The sequence below is a fragment of the Vespa mandarinia genome, chromosome 2 (genome assembly GCF_050613455.1).
Source record: "Vespa mandarinia isolate Hongniang chromosome 2, ASM5061345v1, whole genome shotgun sequence".
In the NCBI taxonomy this organism is placed as follows: Eukaryota; Metazoa; Arthropoda; class Insecta; order Hymenoptera; family Vespidae; genus Vespa; species Vespa mandarinia.
In genome coordinates, this window is record NC_140811.1 from 13,483,341 (window position 1) to 13,505,000 (window position 21,660).

Genomic DNA, 21,660 nt, shown 5'->3' on the forward strand with positions numbered 1-21,660 from the left:
TTAAAGTTTTTAATCGTGCTTAAATGTTCTCCCAGATTTTTCTACGTTTATAATGTCTTTATATGTTACATTTCTTTATCAAATACATCCTTGTTCATCTAAATCTGTTTTTCTAAAGTTATCATTTTCTCTTTCTTTTTTCTTTTTTTTTTTTACGAAGAACGTTAAATTAATTTGACACATTTATTATCTTTAAAATACTTCTTCTTGCGCTCAGAATAATCATTTTTTTCTAACTCGATAAGTTTTGTGATTTGATCGTACGAAAAAATCATTGTCGCACAGAACATCGATTACGAAAATGTTGGCACAATAAGACATATAAGATGTTTCCTTCAAAATTTTACAATATCCCTTTTGTTAAAACTGAAATTTGAAGATTCTAATAGATCATTGTGACAAGGGTAATTTTGATGTTGAAGGTACCGATAAATGAATTACAGTTTTCCAAGAGATACGGGAGTAGCCGTGAAACGAGCAATCATCGATCATCTAGAAAACATCTTTCATTTTTTTCCCTTCCGAGATTTTCTTTGTGTTCTCGTGGTTCAAGGTCGCCCATAAGCCGCTCCTACATCAGGTAGGCGGGATATTCTTTCGCAGTATCTGTTCCTTGAACCGCAATGGGTATCGTCATATCTTAGGCGATATTTCAGATAAAGTAGTTACCTGTCTTTCGAATTATTTCGAGTTATTTCATTGACGCTAACCGAGAATATTTTGTTTCTTTTTTATTTTTTATTTTTTTTTTTTTGGTTATTCCAAATTTATCTGTTAGATATTAATTTATTGTTATTTTATTTCTTAAATATATTTGAGCCATACGATATCATAAATAATCCCTGTATGATTGTGAATGAGAGACACTGCCATAAACGATGTTCTACTAGCAACTAATCGCGTTAGCCAAAACAAGGACACATCGACCGCGTTGTATCTTTTAGGTCTAAGGGTTGCAATAATGATAGAGAAGAAGAAAGAGAGAGAGAGAGAGAGAGAGAGAGAGAGAGAGAGAGAAGACATCTCGCTGCGATACGTCAGAAGAAACACAACAATACATCTTTGTCGTTGATTAGATGCAGACGGGATGATAACCAAAGACATCGTTGGTAAACAGCCCAGAGAATCTTCTCCAGTCTCTGACGACCTGTCCTCTCTCTTTCTCTCTTTCCCTCTCTCTCTCTCTCTCTCTCTCTCTCTCTCTCTCTCTCTCTCTCTCTCTCTCTCTCTCTCTCTCTCTCTCTCTCTTTTATTCTCCCTTACTTTGCAACAGACACACACCGTTCGTCCTTGTCTCCTCTTCTTCCGTTCCACGATGGCTAGCACGATGACATTGCTCTCTGGCCGCATCGGCGACACGTCGCAAATTTGCACCGTTCCGTGTGTACATCCTCTGACAATTGTACAGTAGCAAATAACGTGGAAAAGAGAAAGAAAAAAAAAACAAGAGAGAGAGAGAAATATGAATAGTTTGTGAATACATTGTCTCCTTAAAACATTACGATATACGATATATTTGCATATTAATATTATCTCATATATATATATATATATTTTTATATGGATATATATATATATATATATATATATATATATGGATATTACTTTTATATTTATACAATTATTTAATGACAGATCTGATTAAATCAAAATGCATTAAATTTTTACGATCTCGTCACTAACAATATTTATAGAAAAACTTTTGATATTTGTTATTTTTTTTTTTTTCGATAGATATGAAATTTATAACATCATGAATCGCGTGAATCAGCGATTTATCAAAAAGATTTTATCCAAAAGCTATACGAGACTGCGTCTATCAGAGTGAATGAAAGGCAAAGTAGTGTAATTTGGTTGATTTAAATCTCCGTATAGAACGTCTTCTCTCCGATGCACTTCTTTCTTCCCGGAGGAAAATGACTCCGATATTTATCTTGGACGAAGACGGTTACGAGGTGTATGTACAGAAGGGAAAGAAGAGACTCACATTGAGGGCAGAAAAGAGTAAGAAGAGAGAGAGAGAGAAGGGGAAAAAAGACTTTTACGAAACGAGCTGTATCGTTTGGAGGAAAGTTATCGCTTTGGTGATGTTTATGTAACATTGTAGCTTTCTGGAAAACGTGAAAGAGACAGGTTAGTTTTGGGAAGCGTTATTTTATTAAAATCTCATGAATACTTTAATAAGTGTTACCTTTTCAGGTTACGTATTATATTTAGTTCAATATATATATAAATATTTTAATCGTAGAAACAAAATATTGAAAAATAAAAAGTTTATTACTTTTTTTTTCTTTCGTATAATCTGATTAACGTGACCAATTAGTAAAAGTTAATAAACAGGGACAATAGTTTCTTCGAATTCGTTGAACGATACAACAGAGGAGTACTAACGAGATACACTTTCCTGGCAGACGTTTCAAGAAGAAACTTTCTCTTGGTGTCATTCGCAGAAGGAAACTCTAACGAGATATCTATCCAGGATGTTTCCCACTCGTGGAAAGCTTCGGCGAAGAGTTTATCGTTCCTGGCTCGTTAAAATGCGCTCGCGCACGTGCGAGCAAACTCGGGCAGATTTATCGGGTAGAAACCGCGAGACAGGTGGCAATACTACGCTCGAAGCTGCGAACGGTTGTGATATTAGTATTGGTGGTCTAGTGGGTGGCCTCTCTTGTCGCGTGCCCTCCATTTTCGTGCCTTGGTCGTGTTCGTAACGACTCGAAAGTCGAAGAAACGCGTAGTCGACGTCACGCCTAAGATATACGATTCTCATTTGCCACGCTACAAGAAATTAAAAGTTAAAACTTAGTTCAATAGAAAGAAAGAAAAAGAGAGAGAAAGAGAGATCGAGAATATTCCAGGCGAATCGATCGAACCGAACTAGCGAGTTTAATTTATTAGTCCCGCTAATGCCGAGAGAACGTTTCCAGTATGCATACCTACGGAGAGCAAGAGACTTTGTTGGAAAGTTGAATGGGGACTTAAGAATCATTTTTACAAAGCTGTTTATTTAACGACTTGGTTCCGCGAGCGAAATCGCTAATGACGTCGTGATTAATACTAATTGTTGCAAGATTAGAATCAGCAGTAAGAATTTAATGGTTTCGTTTGCGATTCCTTTATCCGCATTGTCTCAATGACCATTTAGACGTATTGAGAAGAATAATTAAATCTTATATTAATAGAAGATACGATATCATTATTACAAGAAAATTTACAAGTGATACGAAACATTTATCGTAGATATTAATTTGAAAAAAAAGAGAAACGTTCATTATTGAGATAAATATTGCATGAGAATTAACAAGAAAAATCTCTTCTTTTGCTGATATGTTACAAATAAATTAAAACATTTGATTATCATTTTCCCAGGTTCTCATGTTCTCAATGCACGATCATAACACAATCCATAGCTCAGTTGTGTAAATTCGATCGAGTTACCGTGATAATGAACCGGAGACGTGTAGCGAAGGAAAATGAAATGAAAATGAATTTCATAATTACACAGAAGATGGTATCGGTATCGAGCGAGATATGCTCGTAATCGTGTGAGTTACGTGAGCTGCGACGAGTCTCGATACTATCTTCAGCTTGTAAAAATGTCGGCTTGAAAACGGGGAATCAAGTTTCATGGATCTCATAGAAACTACACGTTCACGGCGCTTTTTCCTTTTCTTTATTATCTTCTTTTTTCTTTTTTTTCTTATTTTTTTTTTTTTTTATTTTATTTTATTTATTTATTTTATTCATTTATATTTTTCTTCTTTTTTATCGTGAACATTTCGTAAGCGACATCGTCGTTGATGTCGTGCATTCAGCGTCGTAATAAAGAAAGAAAAGAGGTCACGCAAATACTCAGTAATTACTAAGTCGATTTCGCGAGTTCTGCCACGGGAACATAACGAATTTATGCTTCTCGAAGTCACGATGACCCATCAGCATGACGTAGAAAGAAAGAGAGATGCCGAGTCGTTCATTATTATAAATCGCAGAGTCGAGCTTTCCTACGTGTACCATCGTGAATCATTCGAGTGGTTCGCTGTTAGTTTTGTCGGTGCGAAGACGGATGTCCTCAGTATCTTTCCTGGTGAAGGGATCGACCAATGAAACTGCTTAAAGAACCGGCTTTCCCGAGACTTCTATTCGAATTAATTGCAAAGAAGTTATACAAGTTAACACCATGTAGTCTTTCTTTTATACATATTTTTATTTAATTTTTTATAGTTGCAAAAAAACCTTGAAAAGTCAAGGGAAAAAAACGTGAAAATAATACAAATAGTATACGTAAAGGTGTAGTACCACTTGTCAACCTTTTAGGAACTCAGTTTGCTCATTATTCTATAAACTCATTAAATCATCTAGCGCGTTCCTATTCCCTGACGCATCCATGTTGCTGAAACAACGATTTAATATTTCAGGTTGGAAAGATAGCAAAGTTCTAGTTAGAACGAGTTATTCGTTGCACGAATCTCGAGAGAAATTCCAAGTAGTTCGATGTATTGCATCGGTGACATGAGAAATCAGTAAAGCACTGGCTGTCTAATTACCGGTCTCCCACGTCAGGGAAACGAACGTTATAAATGTCTTTACGTCAAGACATTGAGACATAGACCGATTTAATTCACGCGTTATTAAAAGAACAAAAAATGTAGTTGGTATTGTGATAAAAATGTCGAGATTTCATAATAATACTATTTTTACGTCGTTCGCTTCAATCGAGCTGTTTTATTGTAAAAACACGAACAAAGGCCTTTGTTCTTAAAGATATTCTTTATTAATGATAGAAAATTATTTCGGATATGTTATTAAAACTATAATCACGTAAAATCTTTTTAAATTTAACAAAGAAGATTGAATAAGGAGATCATGGGAAAAGGGAAGGCCAAGTTTCGTTAAACTCTTTATCTTTATTCAGACTTCCGTTGGTGTAGTACTTCGATATTTTTAGTAAATTACTCATTAGTTAAGGAAAGAGGACGAACTCAGGAGAAAAGAGAGATCTCGAAGAATACGAGTAAAGCCTCTTAAAAAGTATAGTTATATGTATGTATATGTATACAAGCAGCCTTGGTTCAGGGACTTTTAAAAAAACTCGTTCGCGACAGCTATATTTCGTGCGAACGGATCCTTCTCTCTTTTTCTCTCCCTCTCTCTCTCTCTCTCGCTCTCTGTTTCTTGGCCGCAGACTCTGGTGAATGGCGATGCCTTGGCGTCTCGATGAGAACGTTCGACCGTGACGGCGTTGTTGGTGAGAAGATGGTCTTAGTCTCTTACAGTCGATACCAGTAGGGTACAGTAGTGTTAGTACTTATAAACTTTAGTTGGTGGGATTCTCCGGTGTGCTACAGAAGGGCGAGACTTGGCCAAACACGAGACATCCTACCGAGTAACTGGACGGGGACCTCGGTGCACCCGTCAAACCAGTTTTATCGGCTACTTCCTTCGGGATAAGAGAGGCAGGTAGAACGATACACTCGGCTTTTAACTATGGCGCCCACCTTGCTGGTTGTCTTATAAAGAAACTCTCGATTTTATCATATTTTTCGTACTCCTTTCGCCTTGAATATTTATATTTTAAATAATACAAAATTGTTCAAACATTGACTAAGTCAATCTTGAAATATTCATAATTCATAAATTCTAAAACGATCGTGAATAATCTCATTCGTTTGAAAAATATCATCACGTCATTTATTCGATCGTTTATTTTACGAAACTAAACACTAGAAGATTATTTCAGAGAAAGATATATCTATAATACTTTTAAATTTACAAACACATTGACATTTTATGGGTATGATCTATATGTATTATGTGTTGTTTTATCGGGTAATATTACTGGTAAACGATAAATATATATATATATATATATATATATATATATATATATATATATATATATATATTATCTCGCTTAGTGACAGTTCTTTATCGAGAATTGTAAGCAACGTCATGAGTTTGGTTTCTTAAAGGGAAAATACTTTATGTAAGCGTATAAACAACCAAAGAGAGAGAGAAAGAGAGAGAGAGAGAGAGAGAGAGAGAGAGAGAGATGGACAAAGTAAACAGCATTTCTTCTCCTCTTCGGACACATTTATTTCGACTCGTCGTCAAGCTCCGATAATCGATGATTTATGATCGAAGACCAAAATTATGGTAACTCGATAGAAAGTGCCGGAAGAAAGACGGTGCGAGTCAAATCGATGACGCTTGTTCGTCTGACGAAGACAAAACGGGGAAGGGTGGATTATCGATTGCATGCTCGATACGCAATACGCGACGTATGAACATCTTTGCGCGCCGTTTACACGTTGGTCCAAGTGTGAATATATCGATATCGTCGTCCATGTGTCTGCGTATTTGTCTTGATCTTTCTCTCTCTCTCTCTCTCTCTCTCTCTCTCTCTCTTTCTTTCTCTTTCACTCTATCTTTCCCTATATAGTTACGGCTTCGTACAGTCCGTCGCGCAGACTATCGAGTATCGTTCGTAGTATCGAGTGCATAGACCGAGAGACGATCATGATGACCATGACCAACGTCGATTGTGACGCGATCGATGAATCGGATTGAAAGCGTCGGTTCGATGTTCGTTCGATCGAATGAAATTGCGAATAAATGAGTATTTCAAGGTACTCGTTACTTGTAAATCGAGTTACAATTGCGTTAGAAATATATATTACTATAATGGAACATTGATGTAACTTGTTAAAAAAAGTACTTTTAGTATCATTGAACCAATCGTCTGTAACGTTGGTAATCGATTTGTGGTTTAAATGTGTTAGCATATGTATGTAGAAATGATTGGAAGAGCGATGATAATTTTGTAACAAGATCGAACATTCGTTAGTGTTCATTGTAACATTACATGGAGGAATTTTATCACAAAAAAAAGAAAAAGAAAAAAAAAAGAAAAAAAAGGAAAAAAGAGAAAACAAATTTTGTTCGTCCAAGTGCGATGATGCATTAAGGAAGGGAAAATTAGTAGCTTTGCTCCGTGACTTTCGTTTTTCATCCTTCTCTTACCCGCAAGATCTTCGTGTTATCTCGTTTCATCTCACATCACAGAACGGATCGTTCGAGGAGTCAACGACTCGAGGATCCGCAGGACGAACGTCTGGCCGATGAGTCATTGTCAATGACCAGACCGATCCAGACCGGTTTACTGATTTTATAAATAGAAAACAATACCACTTCTCGTCGATCCACCATCACCGTCTCCCATGTATTTCTCTCCATGTCTTTCTTTATTATCGGGTTTCCCAACGTAGCTCGGGCGTTATTTACTGGAACATTCATCGAATATTCTTCCTTATCCTATCGTTCCTCGAATCACGTATTGCTCTCGTTTTATATTGAACGATTTATAAAACATATAACGGTATTCGATCGCGTTGTTATAACTCCTACTTGGTTATTAGATTCAGTACAACGTTCTGAGATAATAGCTGTAGGGTATCTCAGAACTTTCTTGATAATTTTTAATGCACTACATGGTTAATATCTTAAAGGTTCTACTTTTCAACATGTATATATAATGAAGTAAATAACAACTATGAAAAGGACAGAGAGAAAGAGAGAGAGGATAAAGTGTGTGGGTAAATATCTAGTTGCATGGAAACTAGATTAATTATTTTTTACAATTTCTCAAAAGTACGTTGCCATTTCTGTGTGAATAATAAATTGAGTATAAAGGATGCGGACGTGTACGCTCGTAAGCATGAGAAAGGAAAAATTTTAAGCAACATAAGTTCATTGAAGTTATTCTCTTTGACCTTTAAAACCACGTAACTTTCTAATTAAAATTCAAACTGTCGAAAACTCCTACACACCGAACATTGAAAACTTTACTAGTAGCAGAAATGTTTGTTCCGTACAATTTAACAATACGAAGTAGTGCGGTTAATACAAAAACAACATATTTTATTTTTATTAATTTTTACAAGTAAGCTGTTTATATGTAATAATACATATATATATTATATATGTATTATTACTCTATATATATATATATATATATATATATAGAGTAATTAACTTTTTACAGTTTAAGTTTTATTTTACTCCTCAGGATTTATAATACAAAATTTACCAATGGTCATGTTTTTTTCGTTGATTTCCGTAAAAAATGAAACAACCATCTTCATTTTAAGAATTTCTTTGAAAAAAAATCGTCGACCCGTTCGCACCATGGAGCCGTTAATCCTTGATAACGAGAGAACGGTTCTTATCAAAGGAAAATTCTGACCCGTTATGGCCAACTACGTTGCTATCTCACCGACTATTAATCTGCGCGAATTGCAGTTCTCCCTCTTTCTCTCCTTCTCTTTGCCGGTTGCTCGCAACGAGTTTCTCACTGGTACTCCATGATCGCTTCGTAGGAATGCGGCTCCTTTCATTTCGGTTTTCGTCATATTTAGAATTCGCTTGGCTCTCTGAAAAATGGCTTTGCCTTTGGGCTAGTACGATATATCTTGTATTTGTTGGAAATCGATGTGTATCCTTCGTACGACCTGGAAATATGTGTATGCTTTTTCGTCTTACTCACTTTGATCGTTCCTCGCATAAATTCTCACGAAGACGTGATAAATCGTGAATTCATAGTTTCCTTTGATCAGATATCAATCGACTTCAGAAAAAAAAAAAAAAAGTAGACGCAAAGTCGATTAAATGACAAAAATATACGAAGAATGTAATAAAATTAATGTTAATTGCCGCTTTATACACTTTTTATACGAAGCGAAAAGCGTTCATATAAACGAATAGAAGATAAAAAAAAATTCAATTCGTTTATTTCTAATACACGTTTTTCCATGCACTATCGTTCAGAAAAATTTCAATTTATTTATAATCAATTCTTTATCGTTAATATTTTATCTATATAGATTATAGGTTCTCCTTTAATGGTTGTAATAAAAATTATTGAAATATTGATGTAAACGTGAAAGAGAAGGATTTAATTAAACGAATAAGGATAAATTAAACGAAAAAAAAGAAGGATTTAAAGTAATTATACCAGTCGTAATGACGTTAAACGAGATAAATATACATAATTTTGTTCTCCTTTTCTTTGTCTCCCTTACTTTTTAGTTTTCTCTCTCTTTCTCTCTCTCAATTTTTGTCTTTACTTCTACTTGCTAGAGATTATTGCTAGAGGTAACGTCAATGAAGTATTTAATTTGTCTTTTTCTTGATTTAATACGAAATCCAAGTTGTAAGAGGTACGGCAATTGGACATTACGAAATTTTAACGGGCGTCTTTTATACATAAAAGCGAGGAGACTTGACGGAAATATAAAGGTTCTTTCCTTTCCATTTCTTTTCTCGACCCTTTATGTTGTTCGTTATCTACTTCGTCGAGCTAAGAACGTCGCCATTTCGTAATTTCTCAAGAATTCTCACCTTTTGCTTCTTTTCTTATTTTCTTTTTATTCTTTTAATACTTCTACTGCTGTTTTACATATTTTTATATAATTACATTTCACTTTGGTGAAGGCCCTTGTATTCGCATTTTCAAAATTCTTCAAAGAGAATTATGTTTTTCAAAAAAATTATCTTTCTCTCTCTCTCTCTCTCTCTCTCTCTCCCTCTCTATAATATCCATTATTAATGTCACATCGTGTAAACTGATAATCAAAATCGTTTCTACGTATTCTCAGTGTACAAAAGCAATTTCGATCAATGATGTACCTGCATGCGGAAGCTAAATATTTATAAAAGCATTCTACCTGTCGCCCGTAACTCACGGATTAAATTCAATTGCGGTACGCCCATTATAAAACGATATGTAAATTCGGGACCGTGGCATGGAGTTTCAAGACAGCCGTAGGAGATGGAGAACGAGGTAAAGCAGGAACGAGTGCAAGAGGGGGATTGGGAGAGTGAGAAGAGAGAGAAGAAAGATAGAAAGAGAGAGAGAGAGAGAGAGAGAGAGAGAGAGAGAGAAAGCAAGAAAGGGCAGAGGTTTAAGGCACCTGAATTCGACATTGTTCGCCGGCGGCAAGTGGGAGCCGTTGATGCTGTCTTACCAACAGTTTCCGACCTACCCCTAAAGAGCTTTAATTGGAACCCTGTCGTTTCAAATTACTGTCACTAAAGACGCTCCAATTCCTCCTTTCGAGCGCATCGCGTTTTCTTACTCTCCAAAGGGACCGGTATTATTTTAACAACAAGTGGGTTTCCAGGTCATATTTTCTTTTCCTTTCTTTTTATTTTTTTTTTTATTTTTTTTTATTTTTTTTATGTTTTTTATTTTTTTTTTTTGACCTAAACACTTTTTGGCTTCTATTTTTCTTGTTCTTTTTATTTCAATATTATATATCGATTTAGAAAAGAGTTTGTCATTTCGTGCTTCGCAAAAAAAGAACAAAAATATAAAAGAATGACGATTTCGACGATTTTTATATTTATATCGCAAACATTCCATGAAAAAATCTTCTTTTGTGTTTCATTGAAGTTTTCTTAAACCTGGAAAATCGTCCGAAATAGAATGTATTTTGAATTCTGTCTTTCGCTTCGTTTGATCCTTTTATCAATGTATTTTTTTGACTTTTGTTTCCGAATGCTCGAGAGAAAGGATTTCAGAATTTTTTTTTTACATTCGTATTCATGATTTTTATCGTGAAAACTCAGTTCGTGAATACTTCTTTATTCAAATTTCCATGGTTCGTTACGTATCTCCTATTTGTCAATCGAAAGTAGAGCAAAGTGCTTCAGTAAAGATGCATTTATCAAGTGCACATACATTGAAAAATCGATGAGATAAATCACTAGCTGAAGGCTCGAACTATCAGAATGTATCGTAAAATTGAGTTTCTTAATGTCACGATAACATGATTGATTTATTAGTAAGAATTTTTCTATTAGATAGAAAGTGCCTCTTAAATGATTATCAATTAACCAATCGAAGTGGAAATTGCGTGCAATACGTCAAGAACTATTAAAAATAAGATCAACGTTATTGTTTGCCATAACATTATTGATATTTTTTAGAAAACTCGATAAATTAATTGTCATTATTTCCAACGTTTTCTTTAATTTTACTTTACAGCGCACGAGTCAACCTGTTCTTTCGATCTAACCGAAGTTTTATAATCTTCTAGTAGATATCCTAGCATCTCAGTCGCATTTGATTGAACGACCGATACAAGATATAATTATCCGGGGAACTTTCTTTATAGCCTTCCTACGTGAACTCGGCTTTTACGACATAATCGCAAACTTTGAAAGCCGTCGACTTCACGCAAAAGTTTTCCTACATTCGATAAAAGTACGAAAGCTATTTTAGACGTTAATACGTATGTACGTATATTACATGAATGTTGCGATTGGTAATTTAAAAATTTATCCGCAAAAAGTAGAAGATAATTTCAATATTAAATGAAAATGAAAAATTAAAGAAAAAAAAAGAAAATAATAAAAGTTAAAATAACCGAATTAACGCATAATTTTTTGCGGGGTTTTTACGAGATGTTGAGATTTTATATAAAAAAAAATTTGTTTAATTTTTTTTTTTTTTTAATTTTTCTTTTTATATATACCAACCAAAATTCCCCAAAAATTTGTTTGAATGATCGCTGAAAGTTGATTGAAAGAATCACGGTACGAAACCGCATCCATTCTCAGCTTCAGAGGAACAACAAAAAAAGTATGGAAGGATGAAGCACCGAAATACGCGCGGGAGTCTTATTACTCTCTCTTCTACGTCCTCTCCTCCTTTTTCAGACAATATTTTCGTCCAAGTACTTTCCAGCTTCTCTTTTTTCCTTCTCCTCCTCTCATAGTTGTGTCTTCCGCTCGTTAAAGCGCCGCGCCCGGACGATGCGATTTCGTATGAAAGCTTTTTGCGGAGCGTCGTTTGTCACGCTACTGCCCGAGGAGTCTCTTGCTTTAGGAAAACATTTCCTTTCCCACTCTTTCTTTCTTTCTTTTTTTTTTTTTCTTTTTATTTTTTCTCCTTTCGTAAAAGCGTGCCTGCAATCCGAAAGATTCATTTTCGTAAGATAGAAAAGGTGAGAAAAGCAATGATCGTTGTACCTTTTCATCGCTCTTTTAACAAATTAAATGAAATAATCTTTTGTTTAATATTTCTAATAATTACGAATTTAATCTGAAAGAAAAGGACAACCATTATACCGAGAATATTGCTGTAAAAATTTTACATTTTGTTTTTAATGAAAACTCTTTCTTCTTCGGATTAATTAAATTTACTTCAAAAGGTTATATCATGGAACTTTTTCGAAATATTAATTTAAACTGAATGTTGAGTTATATTTTAAGAAGTGTAAAGTACAATATGCTGGCTTATTTGAACTGATTTAGTAAACGTATCTTATTAAATCTCTCTACGAGCAGCGAGTGGGAAATAAATATCACGGACATGGTATTATTATTTCGATGAAATGTTCACGTTTAAAAGCAGGACACGACTGGCTATGTTAGTGCTACGAATTTTAACGAGTTTTTGAAATCAAGAAGAAATATTCGAAAAGGAAGCAGATTGTAATGAATTTGCGTAAATGAAAAGAGAAAAGATATAACAGAAAGTGTGGATTATCTCGAACGTAGCGTATCAAAGAGAAAATACAAATTTATCCGTCATTTTCAATTAAAGATTGGTATTATCTTCGTTAATTATAAAGATATACAATTATATATATTATAAAAAGATATTATATATATATATTTTTTTTTATGTACGTAATATCGTGAAGTTTAAAAAAGTAAATTGAAATTCTAAGTAATTTCTACCTTCCTTTTACTTCACTCGAAGAGTATATTAACCGTATTTCCCTTCCTGTTTGAATAGGCTTAGATAAGATTCCGCTCTCGCACCTTGAACATATTTCTTGGAGTTTCTATCATCGTGACTTGAGATAAGCTTCTTCGTGTTTCGTAGAAGAAAAACATCGTGATGTCGATAAGAATTTTTTCATTTCTTTAGATCGGATAAAATGTTGTTTCATGAAACGTGGCTATCGAAAGAACATGAAAAGACTAAGTGGAACAAATGTTTTTTCATTTCCCCATGTTGTGCTTATATATCGATGATATTAATTTATTGTCTTTGAAATGCTTGGTTTCGATCGAATCGGCAAAATTAATCATAATCGCGCTCACCGATTCGTGAAATGGCGCACATTGTGCAATTTAAATCGGTGGCGTGCCCTGGAGCTGCAGCACCCTATATTAATCGGTGGAAAGTCAATAGGACGCGATAGGCAGTATGCCGATAATTAATGGCCAATAATACGTTGATTGTAAATCCTCCTGTCGACCGGACACGTCGGCTTTTGCGGAACTTTTATAACGAGATCTATCGTTCACGATCAAATCTAATGATTCTTGTTCAGAAACGGAAACGATTAAGTGAATTCTTTAATTTGTATATTATTTTTCATTGAGAATGAAATTTTAATTAAATCGACCATGGTAATTATGTGTTATCCTTTTATGAAATATTGTTTAAGCAAGTTATTATTTATGGTCTTCTTATGGAAGGTACGAGGAAATACAAAATCAAGAGTTTCACTAATTTAATTACTGCAAAAATCGTAATCGATATTTCCGTATAGTGATAGTAGAAAGTTAAGGATAACGACGCATAAATCTTTTCTCATGTAATTGGTGCTTGAAAGGAAGAGGGCAGGTAAAGAATCGTTTTATATTGAAGTCGATACGAGTTTCGCTCGAAGAAGAAATAGTGAGAAGAGTAGAGGTTGAAAGGAGGGGGAAAAGAGGGAGAAGGAAGAGAAAACAAGGGGGTTGTACTGTGAGTTACAACTAATCCGAGCAAGTTCTGAATTACGTCGTAGAATGGCCGAAGAACGGGCCAACTTCTCTTGGAGGTTTCCAACTCGTACTGAACCCTTTAATTTAACATCGTCGTGCCGTAAGTGTACGTAATATCCAAGAAAGCGCAAAAGCTCGTCGTCGAGTGCCTTCGCGGAGCTCGTTTCGCCGGGATATTATTCGGAGTTCCTTCTCCACTTTTCGTATTCCTGGTTAATATATACGTTAAATCATTTACGGTAAATCGACAATCGACAATTCGTTATTTTGAGTTAAAGGCGAGCCTCGAAATATTAAAGCTGCACGATTGGCAACGTGATCCGATGACTTTTACGCGTCTATCGAAGATGATCCTCGCGTTATTATCATCGTAGAGGACAGAGGGTAACTCGTTTCTGCATTCAAGTCTTAGGAACGTGGGCGTTATGTTCATCGCGATGCAAAGAGGAGAAAGTGGTGCGAACGTTAATTTATGTAATGCTGATTTATGTCCCACCAACGATAATCTTTTTTAACCGGCTCGCTCGTCAGTTGATGGCCATTCGAGCATTGTGGGGAGCTCTCGTCATTTCTCTCGACTCGTATTTTACTTTTTTGCTAACAAAAGAGAAGAAGAAATAGAGAGAAGGAGAACGAGAGAGACTTGCGACTTTTTTCGTGACTTTTTCAATAGCGGTAAGGTTGGTAAGCCATCGATTATGTGGATTTTACGGTTCGTACGTCTTTCTCCGAAAGGAAGATCGTTTTATCAACTCAAAGTAGTTCCCCTTAAAATGTCAGCTTTTTAGCTAATCGAGACAAATAATGAAACCTTCTATTCTCCACAAACTGATGCGACGCCTATCGCTTCATAATCATTTATCGTCTTGATTCTGCTTATAATAAATGCTTATAATTATTAAACTTTTGATTAATCAGATGCTTATTCAAATAAATTATATACATATATATATATATCAAATTTCCATGTATGATACGAAAGAGAGCTTGGATTTAACGATATTTCGTATTTATCATTCGAGGGAAGAAACTCTAACTTCATCGGATCGTAACGAAACTATTTAAAACACATCAACCCGCAAATAGCTAATTACACCGACCCAAAAGTTTATCGATCCCGAAAGTTAACGTCGAGCGTTGATTAATGTGCCGAAAGCGCAATGTAACGTCGGTGCGATTCTCGCTTGTAAAATAAATATTCCTTTGGAGTCGTGAGGACAGGAGAAAGATAAACGAAGAAGAGATAGGAAAGCGAAGGAGAGGAATAGGAAGAAAAGGGGAGAGATTTCTAAACAAAAATCATTGGCCTTTAATTTGAATCTTTTGACCTGATTGCCAGAGAACACATGTCTGTGTACATAACTGGCTATACATACGTTCTAAAAATTTGCCGAATGAGCGTATTTCGTAGCGCGAACTCGTCGTTAGTTGTACGAAAAATCAGGAAATCGGTCGTAACTCGAGGAACGGCCATAATTATGGGGAATCCAAGTTCGTTCGCGAGTCTACCTTCGCTCTTTCTCGCTCTTTCGCGCTATCCTTTCTTGACTTGCATGCATCGGATGCACCTGCCGTTCGAGCCTGTACGCTTCTCTCCTCCGGCCACGCCGCCATTCTTCTTCTACCTCCGACTCCTTACTCTTTATCTCGCTCGTCCACCTCTTCGTCTCTGACCTTCTCCCGCCGACTCGTTCATGCTATCTCTTTCTCTCTCTCTCTCTCTCTCTCTCTCTCTCTATATATATATATATATATATACATATATATATTTCTCTCTCTCTCTCTCTCTCTCTCTCTCTCTTTCTTTCTTTCTCTCTCTCTCTCTCTCTCTCTCTCTCTCTCTCTCTCTTTCTTTCTTTCTGTCTTTCTTTCTTTCTATCGCTATAATGCCGTTCAAGATTTCTCTCTCAGTCTTTCGCGTACTTATTTTCTATATCTTCCTTCCTTCTTCTGCTTCGTGCAAGCCTTTTCTCTTCTCTCCTCGAGGCAATGTACCACCATAGAACGTTGACCTCGACTCTACAGGCTCTTCGAGCTCCCTCTCTCTCTCTCTCTCTCTCTCTCTTTCTTTCTTTCTTTCTCTCTCTCTTTCTCTCTTTCTTCGCGAGTGGATCCTCCCCGCTTTTACGTTTTCTTCTTCTTCTTCTTCTTCTTCTTCTTCCTTCGTCGTCGTGGCTGCTTCTTCCACTACTTATATTTATTTCTTTCTTCTTCCTTCTTCTGCTTCCTCGGTCTCTTCTTCCTCTACTCTTTCTATTTATCCCTCTCCTTCTTCTTTCTTGCACTGCCAGGAATAAACCAAGCTCGACGCGAACGTTCTCGCTCGCAACCATCGCCGAGGAATCTCGATAAGACCAGCTGAGAAATTAATTGGCCGGCCTCGAAAGCGAACGGCTGGAGTCTCGCACCAAAAGATGAACGCAGGACATTGATCGACCCTCCTAGATGACTGGATCTTGTAACTTTCAAAAAGTCTTTGAGAAATTTACGAATTATTTGATCAATCGTTCTCTCAGTATAAAATTCGAATTAATTTCGAACCGAAGCAATTTACCTACGTCTAGATATATCAACATTGTAATTAATTGCACGTCAAGAAAATGAATGCAGATTTACTTTTCTGACGTAAAAAAGGAAAGATTAAAATAAAGAAAGAAATCCTCGGAGTATAAAAGAAAATTCCTACATTCAAAAGTTACAAAAAGGAATCTGTTAAGTCTTTAAGATTCTCAGTAGATCGAGTGAGCGTGCGCCTGATTGGTGACTAATTGCAATTAAGAATCTTCTCTCTGCGGAAAGTGCGGCGAGGAGAATGATTCTAAGGTTAAGACAGAGGAAAGTCCCGTAATCGTCGATTCGCAAGCTCGTTATCCTGAAATCTCTGAATCGAGTTCGTGGGACATTAGAAAGGATTCGTAGAGGCGAATTAGCGAGAACGAGAGAGAGAGAGAGAGAGAGAGAAAGCGAGAGGGGGGAGGTGAAAGGAGAGAAAGACGGCGAATGCGGTGCCAGAATATGACGTTTAAAGTCTCCATTGTTCTGGGCGTAGTGCGCGCATTAAGCGCTAGAATAAAATTGGGTCAAATAGCGATTAACCTCAGTCCTCATTGGACCGACTCCACGCGAGCCTGAAGAAGAAGAAGGAACGAGTTGGTCGTTGAAAAGACAGTCTAGTCGGATGATCCTCCTCGCGGAACGTTGAGAGTGAGAGATTCGGCGCTCGGAAATGGAAAGTCAATGAAGGGTTAAGCGAAGTCGGAAGAAGCATCTCTACGATCGTGAGAATTTATTGTTCCGTTTATCATGATAAATTCATCCTTTGTTAAATGAACTATCGATCCAACTTTTCTATATTCTCTTATTCTTATTTTTTATTCTCGGCAAATCATTAAATCACGTGTAAAAGTTTGTTCTATCCTGCACGGCCATCATTAGTTTTCAATCTTTATCGAAATATTTCTTTTATTTCTTTTTTCTTTTTTTTCTTTTTTTTTTTTTACTCCTTTTTGTTTGCAAAATATCATGAACGTTGGGACTGTTGATCAAGGTAGCAGTTTTCAGTCTGCAAAGACCTCGCTTGACGGAATAAATCCGGTGGTGATGACGTATAAAAGAAGAAGACGAAGAAGATGGGATAAAAAGCAAAGAGAAGAAAGAAAGAGGACGAGAGGAGGAAGGAAAAGGAGTTGAAGCGAAGAGACATCGAGAGATGATATCGTCCCGTCGACGCGCTGGAATGCGTCTACTGTCTGAAAAAAACGTCGCGGCTCTTCTCTTAACTTAACGAATCTTCTTACTCTCTCTTTCTTTCTCTCTCTCTCTCTCTCTCTCTCTCTCTCTCTCTCTATCTATCTCTTTCTTCCTCGAATCTCGTTCTTCCTTCTTTAACTCGAAAGCTAAGTTGAAACAAAAAGAAAGAAAAAGAGAAAAAGAGAGATTCTTGAGAGGGTCGATCTCGCGTGGGTCGTAAACCGCAGTCCGCCTTCTTCTGCATCCTTATCCTATCGTCGATCGACCCTCTAGATTTCCATGGATCGTCCCGTGACACCGTAGATCAGCGATCGAGCAACGCGTCGAATCCGAGAAACCTTTCGACGCTCTCGTCCTTTTCTTTCTCTCTCTTGCCGTCGAATCGCAAATCTTTTCTCCTCCTTCGAGTGACTTTTCTCTATTTATCCATCTCTCTCTCTCTCTCTCTCTCTCTCTCTCTCTCTCTCCTTATATCGTTTGTTCGCGCGGCACCTCGCGTTCTCGATTCCGTCGCGAGAGAATCCGCGCGTTTCCCAGCCTCTCGAAAGATCCGCACGCTCAGAGGCAGCTTGTAGACGGCTGATAAGGCGTCACGATTTGTGTCAATGGGAACAAATGCCTCTTGAGCCACCAACGGCTAGCCACCTTCGAAACGATAAAGGAAGGGAGTACGATAGAATTCCTACTTTCTCTCTCTCTCTCTCTCTCTCTTTCTCTCTCTTTCTCTCTCTTTCTTTCTTTCTCTTTTGCTTCAATTTTTCAGTTGCAAAGGCGGAAACGTTTATAGCTCCGAGCGATGTCTGAATTTCTAGTTACTGTTCTTTGGATTTTATCAGTTTAGGAAAGTCAATGCGAATTCGGTTTCGCGTGCATAACCACGATCTTTGTAGGAGTGTCGAAGGTTTAAAAGCAATCGAAATAAGAATCGATGTGAGATCTGACTATGAATCGCGAACCTATGAGTCTGGAACTCGAAATTAACATGGATACGATTGTAATCTCTAGCCTCTTTTCGATTAAATACTCAATAAATTTCGTTTTCTCTTTTTTATCTGCTAGAAATGTATCTATTTCCTTTTAAATAGTTTACAATACAAGTTTTTCTTTTGTTTACAGGTAATGAATAAATTGTTCATTGACGTTATACGATTTATTTTCTATATTACAGATACAATTATTCTTCACAGATACAATATTAATCATCAATTTTCCGAATATCCGAGTTCCATTTTTTATGAAAAGATTACAAAACTGTGTCTTCCATACAGTCTTTGTAAAAACACTCTCATATCTCAAAAAAAAAAAAGAAATATATATATATATCATGATTTATTTCAGAAAACGAAAAATTACATCGAATATATGCATAAGGCGATCGTTTTGTTATCTTTATATGGACATGGATTCTTTTATAAAAAATGATATTATATTTGTTCCATTTTCAATGATAATAATTAATGCACTCGCATTAAATCCGTCATTGGTAGAAGAAAATGCACTCTTCCCTTATGTTTAATCATCTTCATACGAGCTTTCATTAATAAATGACACAAACGTTTGCGTCAAGATAAAGTTCTTATCTTCTGTTGGCTATTGGACCTCGAAAGTCGTCGAATGCCGGGTGTTATGCGGATTGCAACTGTAGACGTTTATGAGAACGAGCATGAGAGATAATAAGAGAAAGAAAGAAAAGAGAACAATGAGAAACGCAGCATGCGCGAGGATGGATAATCCTTCACGGTTTTGTGTACAATAGCGTCGCGTTCCGGCGTGACGTGTCTTCTCTCTCTCTCTCGCTCGCTCTCTCTCTCTCTCTCTCTCTCTCTCTCTATCTCTGTCTCTCTCTTTCTCTATCTCTCTCTCTCTCTCTTTCTTTTTCAACCCCCCTTCTCTTCCGTGTTTTTTATTTCTTCTCTGCCCTTTTCTGTTTTTTGGTTCAGTAGAATCTCTGGTGCACGAGCAAGCTAAAGAGAGTGAGAAAGAGAAAGGAATGATGAACGGCCAACTGAAAAGTTGACGCGAACGCGCCGGTGATGCAGCTTGGACTCGGTTCTCTCTATGTCAAGTTGAACTGGCGTGAAGTTTTTGAGGAAAAGAAGACGATGAATCATTCTCCAGAAGCGCGATACAGAGAAAAAGAAAGAAAAAGAGAGAGAGAGAGAGAGAGAGAGAGAGAGAAAGAGAGGGTGTGTTCGAAGTTGGTCGACCGTGATACGGTCCTTTGCCATCTGAATTTCTTATTAGATTTCGAGTTTCACGACTTGATTACGAAAGTTGAAGCTCTGGCCGTTGATATTTTTGTTTGCGACTTAACGCGAACTATGTTGAAATGCTTGAAAGAATTTTTATCCCGTTCTTTCTTTCTTATATCATTTTTATTTCTATAAACTCATCAAATAGGTTTTGTAATACATTACGTGCTCCCGCTAGAGTTCATTTTAACGGTGATAAGAAGTTTTGTTAAAAGATGTTGAAAATAACAAAGACAGTCCAAACAACAACAACAACAACAACAACAACAACAACGCAAAAATGGAAAACTGTGGACACAAGGATAGGATATACCAGTGAGAGCGAGTTTTTGCGCGTACGAGTAGCTACGGCGTGCTTTCGCAAGCGAAAGAAGGAATCCTTTCTCCGGCATGGCTGGTAATTACCAGCCTTTGGGCTTTCCTTTGTGTCGTTGCCGCCGACCAAGAGGACGCTTGCACGACCGAGTAAAGCGGCTAGTTTCTCTCTCTTTCTCTCTCTTTCTCTCTTTCTCTCTCTTTCTCTCTTTCTCTCTTTTTGTTTCTCTTTCTCTCGAAGGACGCGAAGAGATAACGGCGATAGTCCGAGAACGTGTTCCTGTTCTCGAGGAAGACGAATTTCCAAGGATTTCTTCGTCTTTTTTTTTTCTTTCTTTTTTCTTCTTTTTCTTTCCTTCTCGAAGAGAGAAGGAGAAGAAGAAAGAAAAATTTTTCGTCGCTCTACTCCGAAAGACGCGTCAGTTTCAAGACCGCATCGTGATAATGAAATTTATGGTAACGAAGCGTGATCTCGAGATTTGATTTTTTTTTCTTTTTTTTTTTTTTTTTTTTTTTTCCTTTTTCTTTTTAAAAAGTTGCCAGAGATTTTGAGAACGCGAGCATGAAGTTAATTTATGTAGTCGTTAGTAACTTCATACGGTTGTTTTACGATTTCTACAAAAAAAAATATCATGATACCACCTTTGAAATTATTTTCATTGGTTATTTTTCCCTTTGATCAATATCACAAGTTATCCCTTCTAATCGTCTTTTCGTTTTCTCTCGTTCGATTGAAAATGCTCTTGCTATTACGACATATCCTTCTCCTTCGAACTAATTATCAGAGTGTACAGTATATATGTTGTATTATCGAACTAAAAGTTAAACGTTAAGATCTTTCGTTGAAGAATTCCTTTCGAGCTCATCTCGATATTTAGGTCGAGAGAGGAGTGCCGCATCTTTCGTGGTGAATGGCGCGGCGCGACGCGGCGTTGAAAAGTCCGAAGAAGAAACAGAAAAGAAGATTGAGGGAGGATGGGAGAGATAAAAGAAAAGTCAATCGGAGTGAACGCGAGCGGAGTTAATTAGATATCTGTGAAATAATACTATCGTTCAGTGAGTACAACCACAGCGCTTTGTACGGTTTTAAAGCTACGACTCCATTGTTTGCACCGATAACAAGTAATAATTCATTGGACGTGCCGTTGTAATATACATATACACATACACACATATATAAACTTGAACGCTTATTTTGCATGTACACATATTTATATAGCTATATATAAATCTATATATATATATATATTTATATATATATATGTGTGTGTGTGTATATGTGCGTGTGTGCACATTTATATATCATCAGTTTATAACGGAATAAAAGAGGTCCGGCACATAAGAGAGATCTCTGGCATTTTGTTTCGCCCTCACTACAACTCTTTCATCGAGAGAGGGAAAAGATCGATTGACATTTCGGTCCTACCGGCGAAACTTCGAGAACGCGTTTATATCGATTTCATCGATTGTGCAAATCCAATATCGTGACTTGGAAATTCTCAAAGGGGGTGTGAAAATATTTCGCGTTACTAAACGTAGATGAGAGAAGTGTAGGTGA

At 36.6% G+C, this 21,660-nt stretch overlaps 1 protein-coding gene and 1 long non-coding RNA gene across 7 annotated transcripts in view; both read left to right on the top strand.

Annotated features, from left to right (window-relative positions):
* Positions 1-21,660, top strand: part of kug (FAT atypical cadherin kugelei) — a 298,979-nt gene that overhangs the window by 70,926 nt on the left and 206,393 nt on the right. The gene's annotated exons all lie outside the window — the stretch shown is intronic.
* Positions 16,968-18,679, top strand: LOC146873220 (uncharacterized). Its single transcript, XR_014981772.1, has 2 exons — positions 16,968-17,063; positions 17,333-18,679. It is a non-coding gene; the product is annotated as an uncharacterized LOC146873220 (long non-coding RNA).